Raw genomic sequence first — 25,892 nt, forward strand, 5'->3', positions numbered from 1 at the left:
ATGGTGACTACACAGTAGCACTTTTCTTTCACTAATACAAAACAGCAAAACAGAAGTTGTATGTAATTCAGGTTTTACAGAATGTGAATGATCCACCATCACTTCATGTCGCAAAGAGTCTTGATCATGCACAATACATCTTTGTATTGTTGTGGTGGTGAAATTCAGTTTTTCATACTGTGAACAAACAGATCCAGTTCATCCTTGACCAGAACAAATTTCACAATTCAATTCACATCCAATGAAGTATCCTCCAAAAACAGAAAGCATAATCCAGAAGATCTGATGGATATCTCAGTAGGACTGATCCTAGGTCAGTTTCAATCACATGACGTCCCGTGTCATTTCCCACTTCACTGTACTACTCATCTCCCTGTGACTTGATCTCCATACTGTCCACATCACAACCAGCACATCAAAGCCTATACTGTACTTTCAAAAATCAAGTCCTGTCTGTGCACGTCTTCACACACACACACACACACGCACGCACACACACAGACACACACACGCACGCACACGCACACACATGCGCACACACATGCAAACACACGCACACACACACGCACACACACAAACACACACACAAACACACACACACACAGCCCGGATGTCTGAGGACTCCATTTCAGTCTGTGTTGATTTAACAAAAGCAGTTCTGCGTTCCTTACTCAGAACAGATTTTTTTTTTTTAGAGTCGTTGCTCTCACTGTCGCAGTTTCACCAATCACATTTGAAGCTAGTGGGAAGCGCTTGACCGAGACCCACTTTTTCTTTGGCGTCATCATCTTGCATCCCATTACAATTGTGTTGTCCTTCCGCGGTTTCGCCCGGCCTGTCAGCTGTCTGTGCCGCATTCGCAAATGTCATTAAACGCCTTGTCCTAAATTGTCCACGTCAACTGCATTTCACAGTGTTTTCGTCTCTCCTTCAGGGATTTTGTTCTTTTTTCTGCATATTCAGTCAGCTTTTCTTTTTGCAGCAGCTTCTCTCTCTCTCTCTCTCTATCTTTCTCTGTGCGTCACTCTGTTTGTGCAGCGTTCGCCTTTATATCCTCTAAACAAATACTAGCTTTTCCTTTGACAGATTGAAATAATAAATGTTGGCAGATACCATCCAGTTAAAATCCACTTTTGTCTAATAAGACTTGATCCAAAATAAAATTACAGCAGCTATAGAACTTAGAAAATTAATTACAGAGCCATTAAACATATCAAATTTGAGTAACTCTCCCCATGAGGCTGAATTGTAGTTGTGGCTAAAAAGGCATATGTAAGCAGGATTTTCTTCAAAATAAGATATATAATATCTTGTATTGTCACAATTGAAGCTGTATGAGTCGATCATTCACCATACCAGGAGTCCCGGTGGATAAACAGAAACAGGCCGCCCCCGGGGCTCAGAAAAGATCCTATGCAGTGTACACTCGACTTTGACTTCTTCTCGGTTTGTGTGGGTTTCGACTGCATGAAATACTGCATCAGCTGTGGGAGTGTTCCCATCTTTAAGCAAAAGTTGCTTTGAATCCTGAGATGCCTCAAACAGTTTTTTCCAAAACTCTCCCCTCTCTGAATCCACACGACCTCACTTTCACCCCGCGACATCCGGCCAGACTGGGCTTGAAACACAGAACATATTGTACTTTTCCTGATTTAGACGATAAGCTGATAAAAATGACATTTTAGAATATTATTTTTTTAAATGTTATCTCACATTTCAAACAGATAGCTGTCCTTTATGTGGGAGGGGGAAGTAAAATCCTTTGTGGATGACTATATTTTGGGCTTTGAAACTGTCACGAGACACACAGTCCACCTCGAATCATTGACCGACAGCAGCGAGTTCGTATATTTCGTTAATGGGCGCTGGCTTTTAAGGAAACCTTTACTGATTGCTTTGTTTGGCTTCCCGCCCTGAAAGCAGAAAATGAGGGGGATAATCGGGCTTTATTGTTCACCGTTTAAATGTTGATAAGTGTTAGTTTGTTAAATAGCCTCTTTTATGTCTTATTTAATTACTGCCACAATTTCAGAAAGAGGTACAGTGGAGAAGGTGCTCTGGCTGAGTTTGCATCTGCTTCAGCTCCATAGTCTCTTTTAGGTGAATCAGTGTTTTTGTATTTCATGAAAATGCTAGATGATGAAAGAAAATTATAAGCAGAGATCGTCCCAGCTGTTATTTCTGCAGCATATAGAAGCGAGTCTGTCGTAGGCTAATGCATTTGAAATTTTGATCCAATACAAAGGTTCATTGAGTTAGATTCACATTGGATGGGGTTAAAATACCCAAATTTGTGTCTCCTATTTAATGCAATTACATCTGAGTCTCAGGGCTGAGCTTCTATTTCTCTGGAAAAGAAAACTCAGAACAGCAGTCAGTGTTGTGTGAGGCTACAACTCCTTGAACCATTACTAAAAAAAAATATTCTGTTTGATAAAAGAAACAAACAAATTTTAACCCATTTCTCAAGTTGCGATTTCCTATCGAGCTGTTTTTGCTCTTTTGGTAAAATACAAGCAAAATCACCAATATTATATTAATGGCAAAATATACAGCAGAAACATCAGTATACTGTATATAAATGTACCTGTAATGTAAATTTCAATTCTGGTCCATGTTGTACAAATTGAGACGATAAATCTTTAGATCCCTTCTTTGTTTGGACTCGAGAAAAAGACAACATTACTTGGAGAAAAAGGATTTTTTTTTTTTTAAATGTATTATCATTTTGCAGTGGACAGAATAGTACAGAATAAACTCCAGAAAATATAATGAGGACACTGCAAATCGTTGGTAATTGACTTGATGAGCCTCCAAATTATTATTTTTTTGAGAAGAGATGCTGGTCACTGTGACTCAAACATAATCCATGGAGCCTCAGGGTTAAAATAGCATAAGAGCATCATCAAATTCAAATACTTTTATTCCACTTTGGTTTGATTACATTGTAAAACCTTAAATTTCATATATTTCTAATGCACAGACTAAATCAAGTGTAAGAAAAAGAAACACATCATCAGCTTACTTTTTAAGTGGGGCTGACAGAGAAGGAAGCGCTCCCGCACCATTTGCCCTCTTCTTCCCAACACAATTCCTTCAAACTCGGTAAGCTGTATCTTCTCTGGCTCTCATCAACATGTAGTCCATAAACTCTGAGGCGGCCGGAGGCGTGTAGAAGTGTGTTCTCACTTTTTACAGGAACAGCTCTTTCCTCTGTGTTTTTATGCTCAGCTCTGATGTAGATTAGTTGGCACCTCTGGCGCCGGATCTATTCTCTGTGGAGAAAGACAGCGACAGGGAAATCGTAAGGGATCACATACGACCATCGATGTCAATAAAGATGTCACATTTGTGATGAAGAGGCATTACCAATCTTTCTGCATGACTCTCTGCCAGCCGTGTGTGTTGTTACTGTATGTCACATACAGTATTTCACGTTCTGTCTTTATTACTTTTCTTCATCCTCTCTTGGTTCGAGGATTAACTGATTTAATCTTCATTTACCAAACATTCATTCCATTTATTCCAAATAAATCCGATGTGCATTAGCAATGACTGTGACTCCATTTAATCAAAAACACCCTAAAAAGTCATTTAAAAACAACAACAACCGCACTTGCTGTCCTAGTGGTTTTAATGCCAATTATAAAAAAATTTATGTCAGCAAACTTGAGTATTCCCACTTCTTCTCACTTGATTTTCCATCACATTTAATGCCGGGTTCCTTTCCACAAAGCTGATAATGACCTCACTGTGACAGTCATGAGGTTGTTAAATCAAAGTAATCTCACAGAAACTGTTCAGATAAAATATGTTGATGCGAAAGTTTTCCAACAAAGCGACCTTACAACATGTCTTTGCTTCTAACCTCACAAAACTTTGCTCCTTCTCGTTCCGCCTCAGATGCTCTTTTGAAAAAGAAAATGGCGAGTGACATCTGAAGCTCCCGACTACCGAGCACTCTTCTTGTTTCCCCAAACAAAATTCAGAAACTGCCAGAAGCCCCGTCCACCTTTGCCTCGCTGCCTTTGCTGCACATTGATGCTGATTGGGTCTCTTTCTCACAACCGGCTGCGGTGTGACACGAGACAGCAAGCCATCTTCCCTCAAGTTAGTTCAACTTATTCCTCGTGTCATGAACCCAAGCCTCATCTGATCAGACCTGTAAAATTACAGTGACAGGTGCTGCTCCCTCCTTCTTCCTTTTAAATACTGCCTACAATTACTTCTGTAAAACTCTTTTTCAGAACAAACTTGTAACAAGGGCACTTTGAATGCCACATTTCTGAAAACCTTGATTTCTTACATGCTTTAATTGTTTTATATTGTTCCAAATGATTAAGAGTAATTACACAACACACATGCAAACACAAGCTTTTTATGGAGTACTACATTCTTGTACTTTAATAACTGATTTATAGTTGTGCATTTAAGTCCCACTTTCTCTGTCAGGAAAGCAAACAGTGAATTTAAACCATCATTGTTTTACCCATTGGCTCGATGCGGCTTATTATGGGGTTAATAACTACATAACTACATGTAGCATAAGGTTGGCAAAGTTACAAAATGAAGACATTTGTGCCGTAGGTCAATCTGGCACCATTAAAAGTAAGCCGCATTAGGCATTAGCAGTTCCTGTTTGTAATGCACACATGGATATACAGACACCTATCACTATATTACTTTGATACTCAATAAAACTTAAAAACATAATGATTCTAAGGCAAGCCTGTACTATATTTTCTGTACTTTCCAACCAGGTTTAAGGACAGTTATTTGCTATGGTCTTTGGAGATAACGATATCTAGATTTATAAGCTACACTAAATCTAAAACTATGTGCATCATGACTGTGTGTTCAGATGTAAAAACGTTATAATGACTCAGAAACAGTGTGATTTTTTGATGGTAATTGCAGCTATAGGGTGCTGTCTGGTTAGACTTTTAAAGCACCTTAATTGGCCCGATGAGCTGCTGCAGTCACTGCCACAACTCCAACTGCTAAGCAGGCCGAATCAGCTGCCAGACCACAACGAGTAACTTGTTTTAAGAGCGCAGCGTGCACCTGTCCCTTTCACCTCGCGCTTTGTTTCATGCCTACCACGCCTCCCACCCCTTGCAACTCTGCTGCACCCACCCAGAGACGCACGGTTTGAAAACCTCTAATGTAGATAAATACATAACACAGATGTTAGGTGCAAATGAAATCCTACATTTGGAGTCTGAATATAATATTGCCGCTGAATTGGAACGGACACAAACGCAACAGTTGCCAAATGTCTACGTGCTGGGCAGACAGAGCACCTCAGCTATGATTTAATTCCAGTTTATCATCAGTTATATGACTGGGTTGTGATTAAACTATCTTCCATGCCAGGTGGCCGTGCAGCACTGAGTCAAATCCAACTGACACACAGAGCAATGCAAGGCCTGTGTTAGCATAGTGCTCATGTTCTTCAGCTTAACTAAGAAAGTGCACCTGTGACAGCGAGAAACAAAGACACACGAGGACAACAACTGCCTAATTATTGGAATGACTGTCACAATTTAAAGCAGGAAGAAACAACAGAAGCAGAGAAACATGCAATGTGGTTTTCTCCTCCTTAAAAAGCCGACTATTTTTTTGAAATGAGGCATTTTTCTGTTTTTATAGCAAAATGAAGACAGGTATGATCGGTGACTACAAGGCTTTCAAGAAAATTCATTGGAAGCAAGACATATAGTGGAAATCACTGCTGCTTGGGAAGTCAGACAGCATCTATACAGCCTGTGCTTTTAGAAAACACCGTTATAAGTGTCTAGAGAAGAGTGCATCTTCCTCTTCAAGGAGGTCCGTCACGGCCAAACCATCTTCTTTCTTGGCACTAAACCTCTTGGCTCTGTCACCACATGCCATAATTCCTCCTATCATTGGTATGACACTTAACTGACCTTTTGATTCCCAGCTCTGACACACAGGTTGGGTTGCATATCTCAGATTTTCAAGCTGAAATCTCCAATTGGATTCCTGCCAAACACCTCCCGATTGACCTTGACAAGGCTGAGCCGCTGTTCTCCCCTCAGAAATCCTGCCCCTAACAAGAGCCGTCAATCACGGTGACAACCGTGCAGTCGCTGCTTCCCACACCAACGTTTAGTTTGATATTAGACAACCAACTGCTGCAGCTGCCGTTGCAGATTTGCTATGTGTAAAATCTGCTGACTCATGCCCAGATGCTCGTATAAACACTGTTTGTCTCCCTTCTGGACGGCTGCAGCTCCTGTCTGGTTGAGCAACCGGAAAATAACCGCAACACAGTTGTCAAACTAAACTTCAACACAATTCGGGCTTGTTTTCAATAACTGTAACAGTGTTTGAAGGTTGGACTGCTTGGATGCACAGTCTCATTATGCTTAAATTATTTAATATCTAAAACTTCCTCAGGGTCAGAAAAGAAGATCGATACGTCTTATGTCTGCATGGTAAACAAAACACTGCGCACCGATTGGCTGCAGTAGGAAACGGCTATCTTCATAACAAAATCAGACTACCGGCCCCTCTATTTGTCTGATCAATAATCATTACAATAAGACTCGGAGAAAGAATCTTCAGTGTTGGAAAACATTTAGAAATTCAAACCAGCCCAGCGTGCTGTTCCAGCTAAGCTCAGCAAACTGTTGCATCTAAACTAACGCTCAGCAAGAATTTAATTTCGCGAAATATTTTTGGGAAATACATGTAGCCTATTCCCTTTCCTTCCAAATTAAGATAATATCAATACCTCTAATGTTTCTGAAGTACCAGGCTGGAGGCCGGACATTTTTTAACTTAGTTTGGCATAAAGACTGGAAGAAGCAGGAAACAGATATCCTGATTCTTCCCAAACAACATCACAAGTTCCTATCACCTCTAAAGCTCACTGGTTAATACATTATACAGTATTCTTTTTCTTGATCTATCCTGACCTAGATATGACCTTAAAAGAAGAATTTCAGGTTTTGCTGAACCTGTTTATAACTTCAACCGGATTAGCTGTTTAGGCCTGCAGGCTTTGTGCTGTGCTGAGCTAAGTTAAGCTAAGATAGCTTTTTCCTGGCTGTAGCTTAAAGGACAGACACAAGAATGGCATTAATCCCTTCCGCAAAGTCTCTGTGAAATTGTTATTAGTTCAACATTTTGAGAACGACTCCCTTTCTTTCCGAAAGCACCTCTAATGTCTCGGCATTAGTTGTCAAGCTGGAGGAAGGAGATGTTTAGCTTAGCTTAGCATAAAGTCTGGCAGCAGGAAGAAATAGCTAGCGCAGCTCCTAACAAACTAAATAATCACCAAGGTCAGCTGATAACAAAACACCAACACAGTCATCTTTTGCAAGCTGCAGAAAAGCCACTTCATGTGACGTGATATGGTGCAGTGTGAAAATATAAGGGCATTGCGTTTTCTCTGAATTTCTATCCTTCATAAATAATTTTCAAAAGATTATTTCTAAGTCATGTATTCAATAATAAAATCAATCTGCAGGTTGCTCTTTAAAGCGCAGATATGATATTTATATAAATATTCTCAACATTTCATAAGAAAAAAAAGCTATTATTGAACAAATGATAAAAGTCATGATCTCATTTCATGCTTTGGAAACTTCTGATGACAAGTCACACAGTGATCACATTTGCCTGCAAATCGATACTCGTGTTGTTGTTCAAGTTTTTATTTCTGTTGCTGTAGTGTATTTTGGAATTACTGTCTCCACGTGGGTCCAAATAAAAGATTCAAATAAGTGTGTGTATGTGTTTTAAGTGACCTCACAGTGATTCAATAGTGATAGACAGCAAAGGTGTGAACCTAAAGCTGAAGTGATTTCACACACACACACACACACACACACACACACACACACACACACTGCTCTGACACAGACACCCTGCGATGTGATCAGACTTTCAACGCAGCTGCACATAGTGTGTATTCACTGACCAGGAGGTTGTGGTGAGCCGTTAAGACCGAGATGACAAAGATGACACATAATTGAGACAAACCACATTAAGTGAGATGATTTCACACGAGCAGTTGGCTCTGACTTTTCTTTATCATTGTCCCCATGTTGTGCTCCCTCTTTCCCATTCAGGACTTTGCTGTTTCACTTTTTTCCTCCGAGGCCCATCTCAATGACAACTGAAAGAGCATTCTCTCTTCCCTCGTTAACTGAGGAGTGCATCAGTCCTAATAAGAAAGCTTTTACACGGTTAATTAAGAGACACTGTAATGCAGTATGTAATGCTCAATTTACTCTATCTCATTCTCCCCCTCGTCCTCTTTAATTTCATTCCGAATCAATCTGTCGGACTCCTTTTTTTTTTTTTTACCCTATTATGTGGACTTTTCTACATCAAGGCTCGCTATGACTGTCCAATTTGCTCGTGCGGGCTCCATTTTGAGCCCTTCCAATAGTTTCCTCCTCTGCTGCACCCTCTGATCGGCCATTTCTTTTAATTCTCAGCCTTGATGTTGGTAATTCAGGGCTGAGGAGAGGGGAGAGAAGGGAGAGAAGGAAAAAAAACGGATATAAGAAAATAAATGAGCTGGTTGGTGGAGATATTAAGATGATAAAAAGGTAGAAATAGGGGGCAGCATTTACCAAAATACAAACATTGGCAGGGACTGAACAAGGACTCGCCAGTGAAACTAATGTAAACACGGAGGGAATATAGAGTGGAGAGGAAAGGAGAAGCTGTGAAAATAGAGTGGGGTAGTGTTGGAGTAAAGCGGATGAGTAAATAGACCAATCACACTCTAAGGACAAAGAGGAAAAAGAAGAAGACGAGTTGTGGACGCGAGGACAAGGAAATAAACAGAGCGGACACTTGAGAGTGGGGGTGAGCTGAGGTTGGTGTTTTAAAGGTTTGCACGTTTGAACATTAATTAAAAGGTATCCACTGATGAATTGCCCTGTGATGAATTGTTTCCCTTACCATAAAAAGGGTGTATGCATCCCAGAGGGATGGAGGCAGGCCACTAAATCTGCCATCCATGTTTTTCATGCAGTAATGAGCCGGGCCAGTATGATTAGCCGTTCAGCAGCTGATTAAAAGTAGTTTCTCCTAATACATGGATTTACTTTGACATTTTTCATGCAGGAAACCTAATGGCTTCCTCTTCAGCAGTGGTGAATTTAATCATTATTTTCATTAGCAATTCTTTTCTCAGTTGTTGTTTCGTCTTTGTTTAGTGACATGACGTTGCACTACATATTCTAGAGGCTAAGAGGATGTGTTTAAGCAGCCACAGCCAATAGTTTTATATTTAGAAAGTAATAAAAGACAAAGGGAAAACAATGTGGCGATGTGAAATGGGTCAGTTGGAGTGACAAACCTTCAGAGAATTAACCTAAATCTGCAGATCCATGCAGCTCGGAAGCTCACTCTAACCACTCTAAGCTTCACTTTTGGCCACTGCATGCAAGTTACTACACAATAAAAGCTTTGAAAACACAACCTGCTCAGCACCAAGCAAGAGACAGACAGAGTAAGAGACTACCTGGTGAACATAGTCGAGTATTTGCTGCTAAAGAGATCAAATATTTCCCTCAGGAGTTGGTAGAGACCAAAAATAGAGCTAAAAGAGTGTGAAATATGACTCCAAATGAATGATAATGTTGCATCAGGGTGGCTGTGTCTTCTTAAACCTCCTTTTTTTTAATTATTATTTCTACACGTGTTAAATACAAGAATTGCAGGTGTGGAATATTTAAAGACACCTGGCGGAGCTGGACTCAGTTAGGAAAGTAAAGTCATGACTAATGCAGAGGGTTATTTTTACTGAAGAATAATTAGTAAAGTGACAAATTACTTTTTCAATGTGTAATATTTAAAGAGTAATATATTACTCTTGGCTTTGAAGTCACTTTTCCAGACACTGTTGAACAGTAGGGACCACAGCAGCATGTAAGTAGACTGAAGTGACATTTGTAGGTACATTTACATGCTGTTTAATATGCTGCAGACTGCAAACTGACATTAGCAGCATAGTTTCCCCTGTGAATGCTCACTCATTCAGCAAGATGCAGGACAGAACGTGTGTTCATGTTTGAAAATTGACTGTTCGTTTCAGTGCTTCAAGATGTTTTTGCTGGAGGAAATAGATCTCCTGAGAAGTATTTTTCCCCTCACAAGCTTCGCATGTAACATGCTTTTAGAGTCAGGAAAACTAAAGAAAACTGTAATCATATTTTATTCACAGCATTACATCTCCTAAAAGGCCTTGTCATTCAAATATGTGACTTGCAAGCATCTCACCAATCATGAATTCAAATGTACCTCACCATAGGAGGCCCAGTAAGAGAAGCGCGAGGTGAGACATTCGTGAGTGTTGAAAGCTTGCACTCGCCAGCCGCATTGAAACTGTTATATGACGCGAAGTGGGAGACAAATTGCATAGTTGCAGTCCGAAATGGTTCACGGCCTCGGCTGAGTCTGATATATTCTGCCCGCCGAGCTCCACTAATCACTGCAGCCTGTCACAAACACGCCCCTCTTCCCCAGAGAGCCGACGATCACACTCCTGATCTCGGGGCAGCCACTGGCCGACCCCACATAACGGACGCTCTCGGGCACACCCATGCGGCCCCGTCCACACACACACACACACACACACACACACACACACACACACACACACACACACACACACACACACACACACACACTTGCACGGTCAGATATCAAATGGATCACAGCTGAAATACAGTTTGGGTTTCCTCTGCTTCACTGCACGGTAACAGAACCAAAAAAATACAAATTTCTGCATTCTGTGTTTTTGTGCCTCACATGAAGCCAGAAACTGCATACTACAGCATAAAAAATTTCCATATATTTCATTCTTAATTGTTTCTTTTTTCCACCCCTATCACACACACACACACACACACACACACACACACACACACACACACACACACACACACACACGCTCGTTTGTAAGCTGCATCAGTGTAATTGATGCAATGACTGGAAATAAACAGGCAATTTAAGTGCTGGACACCTCACTGCTCTTTCTCTCTCTCCTTCTCCCTCCACTGCTCTCTCTCCCACCTCTGTGTTTCCTCTTTGTCCCTTCACCTACACACACACACACACACACACACACACACACACACACACACACACACACACACACACACACACACACACACACACACACACACACGTATATTGCGGACTATCTCGCAATCGAACAAGGTGAAATGAGGGACAAGGTCAACATGCTGGTGGAAAAATAAAAAACAACAACGTGTGAGACAGAGAGGAAATTAGGCAGGATAAGAATAGAGACGGACAGAGGGCATGCAGAAAACAAAAACTAATCCTGCAGATGACTCATGTCTGGATGGCCTCTTTAGTGACAAATTTACACCTCCATGAGGAAGCAAGAGAAACGCGCAATCACAAAACTCAAACTAATTTTTTAACCATTTTGCAGGATTGCAACCGCTTGTTCATCCCTGTCGTTGGGAGGCCTGCAGCTCACAAGAGGCGCAATTCACTGAGCGCCTTCACCTTCCAAAATGTTTGCTCTAAAAAGTCTTCCCTGTTTGCGTGATGGGTCGCCTTCACTCGACCACTCAGCCGGGTGGACAGTGTTCCACCTCTCCTGCCTGCAGCGAGCTCGGACCAAAAAAAGACAGAAATAGCCCAAACCGATCCAACTGGCCGTGTCAATCTGACCAGGCTGCAGCACAGTACAACAGACGCTTGACCATTCTCCAGATCCCTTGTGTGCGTTTACATTGTTTCTCTGTACAAGTACTGCACTAATTAGTAAAAAGCTATGTCAAAATTTGTACTTGCTTGTCTTCTTCTCCGTGTGACTGCATTAATCTGATCCCACTTGGTCCTGTGAGCATCATGAACAGTCATGCTGTTTGAATATTAAAAGGTTGCTGCCAACTGTGTATGCTACAGAGTTAATAATAAACGAGGTCTAATAATTTAATGGGTCTGCATGTTGACACATCCCATGGGCTGCCATACCGTCTGCACATGAGGTAATAAGAAAGGAGAATCAAGCATTAAGTGATACGGCAGGACTTAGCAAACGGGGAGAGGGAGAGACCAAGAACACAGGAGGAGGAACAAGAGGATGTGGTTTCCTTCTCTTTCTCCAGGCTTCTTCCATTCGTAATGGAAAAAGCCTCTCGAGTATCCTCAAATGGCCCCTGGGACGCAGACTGTCAGAGCCTAAAGAAAATGCAGCTTTGTGTGTAGAGAAATGGTAAAGTCCAAATTGAATTCACAGGAAATATGTGCAATATTTGATATTTCGTAAATGAAACTGAGTTATTTTAGAAGTTCAATCATTGGTTGCTTCACCTGGGTGGTATGGTTTGCACTGCTGTGAGTATTTGGATTTAAAGTCCACAGTGTGGATGATATCAATCAACAGCAGCTACAGTGGCGGCGACGGAAGCCCTAGTATTCCATATTTCCTCGCACCCCGATGCCACTTGGCAGGTCCGCCAGGTTTTTATCTCTAACATTAAACCCGTTGGCCTCCATCGCTATCATTATGCTTCTGTGAAAAAGAGCTCTGTGTGTACACCGTCCATCGTGACCTTTGACCACAGCACTACTGCTGCCATATTTTCAGAACTGCTGACACTTTGTCTCCTGCTGTGGAAAATATAGTTGTCCTCTTTCAAACCACAAGCCCTTGACTCGATACTTTAGACCTTCACTTGTGTCTGATTGTGACATTGACAACATTTAACCAAACTTAATGCACACTCTTTTCATCAAGATTACTGGCTTCAGCAATAAGCACACTTACTGCCATTCCTTTTAAAGTTACAGTAGTGTTATCCCAAATAACAAATATCACTACAAGTGTACTAATGTAGTGTTGTACTGCACACTCCTCTGTACACATCTTATTCCTTAAAACTGTCATGGAGTGCAAATGCATGTCACATTAACAATCAATACAGGATTGTATGGTTGAAAATGTGATCTACAGTTTAAAATTTAACCAATGAGTCTTCAAAAATGCTCCAAATGAAACAAGTTCTAAATAAATGACTGATAGTGTCAATACTTATTGCACATCTGTCATGTGAGTGAAAGTACAGGATTTTTTTCCAATGTGCACAAATTGGTTTGTATTCATTCTTTATGGTGTGGAAATCAAATGCCATGACTCTTGAAACTTGCTTGAGCTATGTAATCAACAGTTACACTTGCAACAACTCACTTGAGGGTCACTTGAGGGGAGGCGGAAACAAGCTGGGACAACAACATCAACATATATGACAAACTGTACCTATGAATTCAGTTTCAGAGCAACATTATCCTTCATTTCGAGTCATGTTTCGGGTCCAATACTTACTCTACTTTTAGCTCTCTTTTGGTCTTCACCAACTAAAGGAAAGTATCTGACAGCAAAATCCTCGACCAGTTAGTTGCTAACTTTGTCAGTCTGCTGTTTGGTGCTGAGCAGTTAATATACAGTTGATGTTTAGAGGTTGTTAGGTTAAAACAACTTCCTGTTGCTCTAAAAACAACAACAACAGAGTAGTGAGTGAACACAATCAGCAAAGTTGTGGGTCAGAAAACCAAAACCAAGACTTAAATTATCTGTGGATTTGTCACTGTGAGACCAACACACAAGTAGCCATGTGAACCAATGTTAATATGAAATTACTGATCGTGGTAAGGTGGTGCAACACATTGCAGACTTTTAAGAAATACTTAAACTGTGTAACGGTGCACAACAAGGGAACTAAATGTCGGTTGTGATGATTTCATAACTCAAGCATAATCAACAGGCCGAGCCAGGTACTTGACTTTCATCCATGGCAGCAGCATGACTTTGTGGATGTCTTCTGCTTTTGGCCTCAGCTATACTTACAGAGGCTAATAATTTGAAATGTCCACTTCGTAACACACTAAAAAAGATACTGACTATGATAACAATGATATTGTCTTTGTTAGCATTCTGAGCAACATTAAGGTTTTGCTCAAGGCGTTGCTGTTTGCTAAATACAACCTTGCTTGGTATTATCAGACCCAAATTCACTTTGTGAATGGATAGAGTCTGGCCTATCCGGCCAAATGGATTTTCTTTCCACTCGTTGCATCCTAATGGGCGTAGACCTCGGGTTAATTTTGAAATTCAACCTTTAACCGATCAGCTTTGAACTCACCGACCTTTCAACAACAAAGCCCCTCCCCAACTGTAAGCAGAACGTCGATAAATGAACATTGCAGACATTTAAAATAAATGTAGGCATTGTTCTTGCTTCAGCTTTAATTCCACTGTATATGTTAGTGTTACTACAACTGTTCGTATCTTCATCTAGCTCTACCACAGCTGCCACTACATTTCCAAACAAACACTTGACTTCAACATCACACTTTTAACCACGCCCACTGGTTGCTGATTGGGCCAGCCTTCAGTGTGGCTGAGTAAACCTTCATGAGAACAGGGTTTCCAAACTGCAATGAAGACTGTCGCTGTGAGCAATAAGCAGGTGGAGCAGACTAAATAGAACTTCACAGAGCTGCTAGTCTTGTTCTTCTGTATGGAAATTAATGGAAACTACTAGTTGCCTGAGAAGTACAGAGGAAAACATCACATTCCTCAACCAGATATATTTTGGTGCTAACATTTGCAAAACCAATGTTGTGCTCCTCACAGGGTGATAGAAACTCTTGACATGATGATCCTGGATGTACTACTTTCTCTCACTATCCTGCCATGTCTTATTTTGGTTTCTTTCTGTTCCTCCTCTCTCCCCCTCACTTCCTGACATTGCTCACTCTGCCTTGAAAGACTTCATTTCTTGATGGCAGCATTATCAGTGCAACTTCCTGACAAACAAACCCCCACTCATACAGCAAAGCAAGCTGACACATCCCGTACATGCACACACACACACACACACACACACACACACACACACACACACACACACTGCGTAGGCTCTCTGCAGTGCCTCTACCTCATTGACCAGAGTATAATACTTCATTAGCTATATAGCAGATTTTACCGTTATAAGAGAGATTAGCTTCCTTTGTCTCCTTTTGGCCTCTGAAAAGCTCCCTGCCATAAACCTTCTCTCCAGTCACAAAACCAATAACCTCAATGTCAAGAAATTTAATGTTTTCCTGGCATTTTTTTTATTTGCATTCCATTCCTTTATTCTCAGAAAGAGTGTGTACTGGAAAAGATCCATGGCCATATGACAGATTGCGAGTCTGACACTGTAAAAATGCACACAAAGGATGCCCAGAGGGCTCAAAGGCTACTATTTTATTATTGAAAAAGACTAGACAAACCTGATGCTTGCATAAAGAAGGTATGATGCAATTTTCTAAAAAGCACATAAATTATTAAATGTGCTGTAATGTTTTTGTATATTTAACAATTCTCTTCTGTATTAAACACATACAGTATTAACAATCAAACTGCTCCAGGCGGTTCCATAAAGGGCAGCCATTTGTCTTTCTGCATGGAGGAAAGTTAAAAAATTCAGGAGGCAGGCCGGGGCCACAGAACTCCATTTTAAACCTTCTGAGAAATTTTCAGCACAATTGATCATCGCACTTCATTTCACAAAGCACAAAGCCTGAAGCGCAGTGAGAGGACTGTTCAGCAGCAGGAGGGAAGGGAAGGAAATCAGAAACAGTAAACCTGTCCATCTGGGCTGCGTCTGTGTGGGCTGCCAGTTATTGCACCCTGACAGGGCGTCCACACCACGAGACGCTGATGTGTCCCTGTAATCTGACCTCGTGTGGGCGGTGCAACATACTCTGATTGCTTCTATGTTCTGGTCTCGTGCAGATAGAGAGTTGAGTAGAGGCCATTATGCTTGCATTTCGCTGCTTTACCATAGCGATTGCCATGTAAGCACTAAATGGGAAGCCCCAGTCTGAAACAGTAAACTGGATGATTCTGAAAGTAATGTATTACACATCTAAAGGTACTGAACTAACTCGTGCCACTGTTGTACAACAAAGTTACAGTACTAATGTTGCATTAGGGTAGCATTTAAGATGCCTATTATACAATTATATTTCAATCTAAATAATTTATTTGTAATATATCAGTAAACAGTCATGACAAAAAGATCAATTATCAAAGTTTATATATCAGTATCAAATTTACAATGCATAGATAGATAGATAAATAGCTAGGTGTGTGTGTGTGTGTGTGTGTGTGTGTGTGTGTGTGTGTGTGTGTGTGTTTAATACAAAAAAACGCAGCTGATTGGCTTCTTTAAAACAGTGTGTGGGTGTCATGGGTGTCGTCGTGGTTGATAGATTTAACTGACAGTAATTAACTTTTGAACTGATTCTGGGTCAACGTTTCTAAAGTCTGATTGGTGCACAGAATTACGTTGCGTCTTTCTGTAAATTAACCGCGCCCACTTCAAACCAGTAAAAAGAACACTAGGAAAAATGATCAATTATATCATATTCTCAAATATGAAAGGTTAAGGATGGTGATCTAAAAGAAATGCAACCTGTTCTCCGTGCATACTAATGACAATTATTCACATTACTTTACTTTGAAATGGGACAGCAAAGCGGTGACTAGAAGAGTGCATAGAGAGGAGTGAAACTCTGCCGCATTTACTCCTCTAACAGATTTTTTTTTTTTTTTTTTTTTAAATGTAATCAGCTTCTAATCCATTTTTACATTTTTCACATACAGATCAGAGTTTGAAACCACAACAAAATGCCACAATGATGAGCAGATGCTCGTGTTGCCTTCAGAGTGTCAGAATGCAGCACAGTGATACACAAATCTTCACTTTGCTTTGATGCATTTCCATCTTTAGTTTCCTTTGACTGTTTCCAGTCAGGCCTCTTTGCAGTAAAACGACAACGCTCTGCTTGGAAGCCAGTTCACCGAGGTTTCTGTGATGGTTTGTAAATTATTCATTTAAACATGATTGACCGAGGGATTGAATTACAGGATTGATTGATCAGTGGGCTCGTAAAAAGGAATCGCAATGACCACTGAAACCTAAGTGTGACTTAAATGATTTGAGGGCGGAGCGGACATGCCCAACCAGTGAATGCTCTCTGGTTTTGTTACACACCGTCACAATTCTTTCTTCCTCCGTAAAATACATCATGTATTCTTGCTGTACATCATGAATGCTCTCAGTTGAAAATAATGGAATTATATTTACAAGATTTTCAGCTATGTTTTTTTATTTATTGTTAATAAGTAAAAAAAAAAATACCATAAAAAAAAAAATTGGCTTTTTGCTTCTGTGGAAGAAGAAAATGATCTGGAGCTTTACTGAAGAGGATAAAGATTAGGGATTAAGCATCATTGGTGTGTCGTCCTTTCAAAAAGAACAAATCTACTTTTCTGAATAACACATTACATTATTTGTTTGGTCAGTAGAATTTCTTTCAATCTTATTTTATCTGATAATCAATTCAAACACCCAGATATGTTTGGTTTACTATAAAACTTTTTAAAAAAAACAGAGAATTTTTGCCAGTTTTGCTTGACCTAAACTGTTTATCCCAAGCGGCGACCATCAGAGATGTCACCGAATGGTTTGTGAACGGCCGCTCTGAAGCCTTGAGTTCGGATTTTGGCCGTCGCCATTTTACCATTTTGGAACAAGAAGTGACCATATTTGGACGAGTGGGGGAGGAGTGAACGGTGGATCTGACTTATTCTAATTAAGAATCAAAGGGCACTACGCCCACTCACCTACAGCGTAAACCTGACTGCACTACAGGCCTGTCAATCAAACAAACACACCTCCACACCTCCTAACATTGAATTAATGATGGACTCATTTTCAGATGGACCGCCAGAAAAATAATAAGAAGTGACTTTTGTGAATGACTTCATTATAAGTTGTGGAAAAAACCACTAGGTATTGACTATCAATACCTAGTGGCCCTTGGTGGTATTGCATGTTAAGGCACTTTGGCATTGGCCTGACTTTTCAGACCCGCAAGCTACATAAAGATTCATATACAGGCTATGGTTTATCTATTATCCATATATTGATTGACATATCACTAAATATAATAATAAACATGTGACCACGTGAAGAGCAACACTCTCTTTCATTTCTGTGCCACCACCAGTCTCCCTCTTTGTGTCATTAAGCATCTTTTTTTCATCATCTTTCCAAAGGCATCATTTCATCTGATGGCTACTCTGTTTGTGATGGTAATTATACAAACGTCTCAGCTGTTATTGTAGTAATCAGTGTTACGATAATCGATGTTGAACTGCTGCTGGTAGCGAGAGCAACATTCACCCAGATATCAGATTTACTGTATACAGAAATGTCTGCGAACTGTCTTTTGCTTCCAGCAGATTATTGTTGCTGTTGTTTCTGTCTGATTCGAATTCTCTCTCTGTCTGTCTGTCTCTCCCATCAAAGCAAAACAACAAATCTCTGTATCCCCGATTTTTCATTACCGCCTGTCTTGCTTTATCCCTCAAGGTTCAAGTCTTAGCCTCTTGTTTTGTCTGTCTTTATTCTCCTCGTGCATTTTGTGTATTTCTGCGCTGCCTGAAGCGCTGGCCATGCCCTTCCTTCTGTACTAGAATAATCCCAGATTACACAAAGATACCTACTGCCTGCATATCTTTGTGTCTGTATGCAGCCTCTTGGAAGGACTTAATTGCTTTTATTCTCTGTGTATATTTTCTGTAATCTCGTATGCTGCAATTTCCTGTTTGCAATCGCTGACCTCTGTCCCGCTATAAAATTGCTGGACAACGCCGCAATCAGGCATCCACGCCACACTAATCAGATCTTGGATTTTCAGAGCTGCTGTTCACTCAGCGAGAACTTGTCCCAAATGTCAATTCCCATTTGAGGCGAAGGAATAAAAAAAAAAATTAAAAACGATCTGCCATTTGGGAAATCCTTTTTTCCAGGCTGTTTTCAACACCACTAATCACTCAGCATGTCACAGATGACGTGCTGAGAGATGCGATATTAGACTTAGCTCACATTCAGCTGTTCTGTGTGTAGCATGAAGCTGGACATTCACACATATGCGAGTTAATGTGTGCTACATGTAGAGCTTGATTATCGCTCCAGTGGAATTGAAAAACCAAACTAAGTGAGCACTCTTCTTCACAGCTCTTCATTTTTGAACATCAGTCCATCTTCATGTTTATAAAACATCAATCTAATTTTAAAATCAGTGGAAATGTAATTGTTTTTCGTTGCAATCAATTCCTCTCCACATGCTGCAGCTTTCGATGCTTGATTTTATGGCAGCTGCCTGTGTGGCCTCTGCCTTTAAGAACGTCCCTCTGGATTCATTTACAGGCCTTCTGCAAGCGTACTGTTCACATGTTTTAATGACCACGAAGCTGTGTGGGCAGGATGGGGGGAAAGGAGAAGGGGTGGGGTTGTAATGTGTGTTGCATGTGTTAGAGCTATCTGGGGAAAAAAAGAAAAAAGAGCAGCGATAGGACATCACAGAGCTACGGCACTGCCTGATGAGTCAGTCACGTTTGAATGTGTATTTTTCTCAAGTCAGTTGGCAAATATCTGCACTTGGGTTGGCATGCCCACTGTACCCTACTGGCTGCCAGCTGTCAGTCAGGAAGACGGAAAGATGGAGGATAGAGAACGAGAGGGAAGCGCGGGGGTTTGGGGGGGGGGAGATAAAAGGGGTGGTGATGATGTGAGGACACGAACCCCGGGGCTTTCTTTCCCTCTTGTTTCTCATTTGTCTCTCTGATGATAGCAAAAAAAAAAAAAACATGGCAGCTCGAAGGGAAGAGAGGCCGACATCAAGAGGAAAAGAAGGAGAAAACAATGCTGAAGGTAAAGACAGAGAGAGCATGATATGGAAGGCAAAATGTGACAAACCATTTTTCAGGTTTGTTCGCAAAGTCGTTAGATATGCGGGCCACAACATAGTGATTCCTAATGCATTCGTCCAAATGAGCATCTTGTGGGTTTCCCATGGCTTTAACCATATACAACAATGTGGTGTTTTTATGCATACTTTGAATTGCTTTGTTTGCAGAGGACCACGCGTTTACCCACAGCCTGTTGCAGTATTCATTACAGTACTCCTCTGACTAATTAGGACAGACTGGGGGAAAATAAAGCTCCTCTGTACAAAGAGAAGCTCCTCATGAGGAACAAAAATAAATAAATAAATAAATAAAGGCACATTTTAGGCAAAACAAAAACGGTTATCCTTTTGGGTTCTTTTTTTTCTCTCCCCCTCTAATTAAGCAGACGCAGCCCTTAGTTTATTATGCCAGCAGTGACAAACAGGTTCCAAACTGTGATGAAAATACAAATTCATCAACATGAGTGAAAAATGTAATTTGAAAGGTCTCCTCTACAGTTATGAGCAATGGAGGTAAATGGAGCGTACAGTCCCCAATTCTGATCCAACCACAAGCAAAATAAAACTACTGGTAAAAAGAAATAACATAATGATCCGCTCGTTTTGAAGTAAAGCTCAATTTCTGCTCTTATATGATGAATGAAGACTGTTGTGAACGCGCTGCACTAACAACACACTGTACAAAATCTGATGTCATGACTTCTCTCTCTGACTTTGAGCCCATCAATCACTGCGCCACACAGAGAATTTCAGCTTAGTTACTCCAAAAAAAGCACGTCAGCATCATGTGTTCACATGTTTTTGAAAACACTGTATATCAGCACATACTGTACATTGGATTTGACATGAAGTTACTCAATATTCTTCGCTCTGCTGTGGCAGATGTATAGATTAATAGAAGTCTGGAAGCCTTTCATATTACACGACTTGCCGTGACGCATTCAGATACAACTTGCTCATATCCCACCTCATGGGAAACATTAATATTTAATATATTTTGGCCCATAATATAGTTTTCAACATGAGCAACCCTCTCAAGCTTGGGTGGTTCTGACAATTTTTGTAATTTGCGTGTGTATTTTGTCAGTAAATGTCAGATCCAGCTCGATTACTAACAAACAAAACGTAGCATGCCTGCTTGGGCTTTTCATAAGACGCTCATTTCTCTGATTTACAGAATACAAGAGGATTTAACAGATCAGTAAATCATTAGAAGGTCCATTCACCGACGTCTGCTGCTGGGTTTAAATGCTGTAATTTTGACAAATGTCAATAGTTTCGGGCCTCAAAAAGCTTCCTCAACGAGTCATTTAGAGCAGTACTACATTAAAGAAAAACACCATTAATTGCTGCTCTTGTGCATTTCAGACTGTAATGGTCTGAGCTTCTTAAATATCTCTGTTTTTAAATAAGTTGTGATTTCAAAACGCATTCATGCCCATAATAATTCTCAGCCTGTGAGCTTCACCTTAGGCCTCAAACTCCAGCAGTGTCTCTGTCACAAAAGCAGATTTAGTAGAGTGACGTGAACATGAACAATACAAATCCACAGAGTGGACATGTACAGGTTAAAATAAGACCTTTTTTTTTTCACGGCCACATGAGATGACATTTAAGAGGTGCTATCACACTGACGTGAAGAGTATTTTATTGTACAGTAGTTGTTTTTTATGTTGCTTCCCAGCAGGTGTGAGCTGCAGTCTTTAAGGGATGCCACTGTGTTCTTATTCAATCTCACAAGTGGGTTTTTTTCCCGGCAGAAGTTTTGATTTTTTTTTTCGTTAGCGCATTCACTATTAACAACATTATATCTCTTTCATCTGTGTTCCCCGAGCCTGTTACTAAAATGAAGAGTGAATGAAAATTGAAAGAGTTCGCCTTTTCAATCTCTCTACATAGCAATGTAATGTATGAAGGAGGAAATATTATTGCCTGTGGTGGAGCAACACAGGCTCTTTTGAGACAGACAAATTGTGATTTTATTCCAGCTCAGTGCGCCCTCACAAGCAGCTTCAAGCTATTGATGTCTGTTCCCACAACTATTGTTATATGACATTCAATTCTGGAGGATATCACTTATACCAAAAATAAAGCCGAGATATTGGACAGTGTCGGTGCAACGCTGACCCGGCGTCCCCACGCAGCTTTCATCTGCACAGAGCTTTCATCTGTGGACGAACGGGTCACTCTGCATGCATAGTGGAAGAAGTGCCTCTGTTCTGAAGCGCACTGCATTAAACCGGCTTTCTGTTTTGAAAAGATGGAGACATCACACTGTTTTATCTTCTGTCCGACTGGCAGACATGCAAAATACTCAAACGGACCAAATTAATACAGGAAGCTTCATTTCTTTAGCCTCAAACCACAGTAAATAGTTATATCAGCATCACAGCTGATGTAATCAGGAAACGATATGCACTGCACACACAGCAAGACGAGAGTGAAGCATAGCAGGGGAGGGAACGCACTTCCTGTCTGGTCTTTTTAGTGATATCATTAAATTGTCGATTTCTCACTTTTGCACGTGTGCTGGGTTTGATTTTAATAACGTGGGCTTAAACCTCACAACTTATTTTCCCCATTTAACAAAGCAGAATGTCGATGTTATATAGAACTGCTGGAAGAGACAGCAGGTACGACACTGATGATTGTGGTTCCCCGTCATTTTTGTCCCTTCATCTGCACCACCCATCAGGTTTCAAATGTGTTCATTTCTTTTTCATTTTGATATTGAAGTGGGTACTGTTGTGAAAATCCAACCATGTATCAATTACCGAATTACTAAATTTCAAACATTTATTTATTACTTTTTAACATTAATGTATCCATTAATCATCTAGTTCAGGTGTCATCCAATGTTTTTAGCTCCCTATTACAATAGTTTGTCTATTATTTTTCACGATACTATTTTGACCATTTATTCGTTACTTTTAGCCAACTGTTTCTTCAACCAGGTAGCCATTACATTTTGATATTTATCTCAACATTTATCAATTACGTTCAGGTACTTGTTTGATGTTAAAACGACAACCACTTCGTCGTTACATTTAGATAACAATTTCAACCATTTATCCAACTGTTTCACGTTAGCGAGCATGGCAACCTGGTCGCCAATTCATTTGTCTATCTCAACAATCATACATTGCTTTCAGCTAACATTTGTAGCCATTCATCAATTATTTTCAGCTAACAATAACAACAATGTATCCATGTGTTTTAGCGAGCTGCTGTTTCGCGTTAACTAAAACAGCAACCATGTTTACATTTAGCTTTCTGTTATAACAGTTGGCTATTACTTTTCGCAACTAACCATTTATCCATTAACTATTTGACGTCGCCATGACTTTTATGAAACTGTTTCAGCTCCTCTGTTACTAAATCCCATCACGTTCATTCAGTTGCAACACCTGGTGTCAGATGTTACGGACTCAAATATTGTTGAATCAAATTATAACACCGTTTTGTTTTTGTTATTTTAAAATGAGCGACTTCCCAATCTTTCCACATGCCTCCTCACGATACGTACCCCACACACGCCCTGGTGGACGAGTACCTCCGCAGATGGAAATAGAAGCCTAATGAATGTCAATGATCTACAAGAGGCCTACTTCATAAATTCAAACTGAGAAACCTCTATCAGCCAACAAAACATACATAAAGCATATTTATGCAAAGCATAACATTTGGTTTTGTCCACATTTAGAGCTACAACACTGTAATCTCCGCTTCATTATTCAGGTGGTTGAATCAGTGGCCGTGTCATTTTTTTTGGACATCTTTAAAGTGATTTTTTTTTTTTTTTTTTTAACATCCATTTCGCTTTACTTCAGTCTGTTGGAATAAACATGGACTCTCAGTTGTGTGTGTGTGTAAGAATATTTACAAATTAAAGCTGTCCCCTTAATGTCAAGACAGAACACCATGAACTGTGTCATGAAATAATCATTTATGGTCGTAATGGTCAATTTGCATGCTGTCACAGCTTGACTTCATTACATTTTGATTCTTGGAAATAACACGTAAAATGCCATATGTGAATTTCATGCCGCACAGCACCTTCAAAGATTTTTTTTCTTAGGTGGCTGTTAGATTTCATGCTAGTTTGCAGAAACAGTGAAGGTTAGAAGCTCGAACTGCTGTTGTACAAAAATCTTTTTTTATTTTTGAGTCTTACAGTGAGGACTGCACACTGTTAACAAAGTATTTATGACGTTATGTTGATTATATTGATTCACTTGTACTGTATATCATCTTTTGAGCTATTTTGCAACCAACATTACAACAATCAACAGCAATTAGGGAACAGTTTGAAATGTTTTCGCGTCCTTTTATATTTTATTTGCCTTGGATGGATTTGGGTTTGGAGTGCATGTGCCGATATCGCCGTTCCCACTCTGCCAAATAAATAGCTCTCATAAAACCCAGGCGTCTGCTGCACAAGATGGCAGGAAGTTTACAATAAATGTCTGGATAAATCCACAAAAGACAGTGTTGCCAAGTCTTCTCCAATGAAATACACTAATGGCTGTTCAAAAAGTCACACAAAGATGAGGCGATGCCTTAATTTACATGAAAATTAAGGAAATGGGTATTTATCATCGGCATGAAAGATTTTACAACGTGAATACAAGAAGTGTGAATGTTGTGAGTGCAGACTGAGCTGAGACGTGGATGTGGAGATGCTTGGTTAGCTGGAGGTAGTGAGACACATCCTGTCGTAAGCTGCCCTTCTCTTGTCTCCCAGCCAGCTGACTAACACCAATCCAATGAACCTCACTTTTGTCAGCAGCAGTTCAACGTGCTGTTTACCCTGCAAATGTACAACTAATTAATTTGTGGTCATGGCCAAAGATAGAGGCTGTCCAGCTCAGCGCAGGCCTGTGGCAAGGGTACCATCACTGAAGGCCACACTGGTTCCAGAAAGCACGCCCTTCACCACCTTCCCTTCCCTCTGAATCTTTTCACTGGAGAAGAGAGGAACTGCGTTTCTGTTCCTGCTGCTTCAAACGACACACAGCTCCAGAGCAGCTTTCATCAAAACAGCAAAAAACAATGGACGCAAAATGCACCTTAACTATGACAAATCCCTTAAAAACAAGCATATGCATACCCAAATTTGGCATAAGAAAAGCTGAGAAGTTGCTGTCATGATTATTGATGGTGAATAGGATGGAACAATCACAAACACTTATGGTAGATGTTCCCCGCCATGACATTTTCAGACTTAATTTGCTCCACCAGATAAACGTAGGTGTGCTCTATTTCATGACAAATAGTCCCTTTTGTACCTAGCATTTCAATACATGCTAATAAACTCTACATTTTTTACCAATTAGAACTTACATGTCTCCTTAATTAGTTCTGTTTTATGGCATCGAAAAAAATACTGCGGGATTCTTGGAATTACTTACCTTGCACTTAACATGAGTCAATAGTAAGTATAGGTGCTTTCTGTCAAAATCAATCTGAACTTATTTTTATGAGCTGTTTTAATCCTGCCATTCGGTCCACCTCCAGTCTGTTCTGACAGGTTTCCACCTACTGCCCACCAGACACAGCAAACCATCAATTTTTCAACTGTAATGGCAACAATGGGTAGCGGGGAAGGCTGTCATTCCTGTAATGACGGTGCTGTCATGAATATAATGGCTGTGCTGTTATGTTTTATAGACAGGAAGTTCACATCCTATTCCCCAGTGTGAGCAGGAGGCACTATGGCTGAGGGCAGCTAGCACGGCTGCACCACTTCGACTTGTGCAGCTGCTTTGTGGCGACACTGAGCAGTGAGTGATGGTAAAAACAAAACAAAACATCACGAGGAGAAAGAGGTTGTTGCAGATTCCAGATATTCCAGCTGATCTTTTTGTTTGTATCTTCCTGCTGTAAAATCTTTGATGCACCAATTCTTTGCCTGTTTAGAATAATTTTGACATGATTGAAATGTGATGTGTTGAAGCTAATCAGGATCAAATATTTTGGCCATCAGCCAAACATCAATAACATAAATAAGTCAAATATCAATGAGTGATGTTACCCATTATTCACAGACAGTT

The 25,892-nt window shown here is 40.3% G+C and overlaps 1 protein-coding gene across 6 annotated transcripts in view; it reads right to left on the minus strand.

Moving 5' to 3' along the window:
• The window catches only part of flrt1a (fibronectin leucine rich transmembrane protein 1a), a 40,221-nt gene that overhangs the window by 11,967 nt on the left and 2,362 nt on the right, over positions 1-25,892 (minus strand). For 4 of the 6 annotated variants that reach the window (XM_069146905.1, XM_069146907.1, XM_069146909.1 and 1 more), the window contains one exon: positions 3,026-3,275. The exons of 1 other annotated variant lie outside the window; for it this stretch is intronic. The gene's annotated coding sequence lies outside the window, so the exon portion shown is untranslated. The remainder of the gene's footprint in view (positions 1-3,025; positions 3,276-25,892) is intronic. One more of the 6 variants, XM_069146910.1, reaches the window with a different exon arrangement.

This window comes from Embiotoca jacksoni, unplaced genomic scaffold, assembly GCF_022577435.1.
Source record: "Embiotoca jacksoni isolate LCO1_2020_lvr unplaced genomic scaffold, fEmbJac1.0.p SCAF_13, whole genome shotgun sequence".
NCBI classification, from domain to species: domain Eukaryota; kingdom Metazoa; phylum Chordata; class Actinopteri; family Embiotocidae; genus Embiotoca; species Embiotoca jacksoni.